A 2,550-nucleotide genomic window follows, 5' to 3' on the forward strand; every position below is an offset into this window, starting at 1 on the left:
GGGAGGGAGGGAGGGAGGAGGGGGAGGGAGGAAGGAATGAAGGAAGAAGGAAGGAAGGAAGGAGGAGAGAGAGAAGGAGGGAGGGACGAGGGGAGGGAGGAAGGAAGGAAAGAAGGGAGGGAGGGAGAGAGAAAGAGAGAAGGAAATAAGAGAACGGAGCTGTGAACATATGTGGCAAAAACAAACAAAAAAATCAACATTTGTATTATCAGAATCCTAGAAGGAAATGAGAAAGAAATTGGTGCTAAAAGACTATTTGAATAAATAATGACTAAATATTTCCCAAATTTGGTGAAAGATACAGAGCTACATATTTTAAAAATCTCAGTGATACCCAAAGGATAAATTAAAAAATGTCCACACCAAATAATAGTCAAACTTCTAAAAACTAAAGATAAGGAAAAGGTCTTGAAAGCATCTCAAGAGAAATAAAATGTTATCTATAGAGGAACACTAATTCAAATGTTTGAGGATTTCTTATCAAAACATGTGGAGATCAGAAAGAAACAGCACAGCATTTTTCAAGCACTGAGAGGAAAAGAACTGTCAACTGCAAATTCTATATCCAGCAAAACTATCCTTCAGGAATGAAGGGAAATAACCACACTCCCAGAAAAAGGAAAACTGAAAAAATTGTTGCAGACATACTCTTAATGATTGACTAAAGAACATCCTTCAAAAAGAAAGTAAATGATAAAAGAACAGATGTTAGAGCAACAGTAAAGAAGAAACAAAGGGAAGACCAGAAATATGGATATATACAATAGACTATTCTTCTCTTCATGAGTTTTATAAATACATTTTGTGATTGAAACAAAAATCATAATACCATCTCATACTCAAGGAAATAATTTTTTAAATGGTGAAGGTAACAGAGACCTAAATAGAAGTGAGGTCTTCACAATTTGCTCAAGGTGATTAAATGTTGATACCAGTTGACTGTGATAAGTAACATATGTATACTGCAATACCCAGAGCAACCACTACAAAATTATCCAGAGAAATATGTTCAAAAACACTATCAATAAACCAAGATGAATTCCTCAGAAATGGTTAACCCACTGGAAGCCAAGGAAAGAGAAACAGAATAATGAGAATGAGAAGAAACAAAAAGAAAAGAAATAATAAAGTGACAGACTTAAGCAATTACATACCAGTAATTACTTTAAATGTAAATGGTTAAGTATACCAATCAAAAAAAAAAAAGATTAGAAGAATGAATAAAAATTATGACCCAACTCTATGCTGATAACAAGAAACTTGCTTCACATTCAATGACATAGAGAGGTTGAAAGTAAAAGGGTGAGAAAATATATACAGACCAAAAATTAATAATAATAGAAAAGCAGGAGCGGTTATATTAATATCTGATAAAGTAGACTTCAGAGGAAAGAAAAGTATTAGGGACAAAAAGATGAGCCTTTGTCCCTATCATGTAAATAAAGATAAAAGGATCAAACCAGCAGAAGTGTGCACACACCAAACAGCAGAGCCTCAAAATATGTGAAGCAAAAACTGACAGAGCTGAACTAGAAAGATGAATCCACAATTTAGTTTCAGATCTCCACATTAATCTCTCAGAAACTGATAGAACTACCAGACAGAAAATCTGCAAAGATAGAGATCTGAACAACACAATCAACCAAAATGTTCTAAATGATACACATGGAACACTACATCTCCAGCAGCAGAATACACAGAATTTTTTCAAGCACCCATGGAACATTGACCAAGATAGACCTTATCATGGACCATAAAACAAACCTCAACAAATTTAAGAGAATTAAAATCATACAAAGTGTGTTTTCTGACCATTATGGAATCAACCAAAAATCAATAACACAAAGTCATGGAAATTAAACAACACACTTCTATATAATCCATGGGTCATAGAAAAAGTATCAAAGGAAATTTTAAATACATAGAACTGACTAAAAATTAAAAAAAACATATCAAAATATGTGGGATGTATCTAATGCAGTGTTGAGAGGAAAATTTATAGCACTAAAATGCTTACTTTAGAAATGAGGAAAGGTCTCAAATCAATAGTTTAAGTTCCTATGTTAAGAAACTAGGAAATAAAGAACAAAATAAATCAAAAGAAAGCAGAAGGAAGAAAAGCAACAAAGGTAAGAGCATATATCAATGAAACTGAAAATAAGAATAGAGAAAATCAACAAAACAAAAGCTGATTCTTTGCAAAATTCAAAATTGATAAACTTCTAGCAAGACTGACAAAATAAAAAGAGAAAAGAAAGCAGTGTTTTAGTTTAATTGACAGCAATTTTCCTTTTCTAGTGGTTCATAAAATAATGGTGCATCTTAAAATTTAAAAACGTCTTAAGTTTAACAAAATATACTTTTGTAAAAAAAAACAAAACACCCCACCTTATTAACATTCTTTGGTCAAAAGTATATGGGGTCTATTTTTTCTAGAGTTCCTGTGCATGGTAGTACAAAACAGTATGGTTACTATCACCATGGGCTACTCTAATTCTAGAATGGTATTGTATGTGTGTGTATGTGTGTGTGTGTGTGTGTGTGTGTGTA

Source organism: Aethalodelphis obliquidens, unplaced genomic scaffold (genome assembly GCF_003676395.1).
Source record: "Aethalodelphis obliquidens isolate GAN/ISIS:26980383/991018 unplaced genomic scaffold, ASM367639v1 scaffold84, whole genome shotgun sequence".
NCBI classification, from domain to species: domain Eukaryota; kingdom Metazoa; phylum Chordata; class Mammalia; order Artiodactyla; family Delphinidae; genus Aethalodelphis; species Aethalodelphis obliquidens.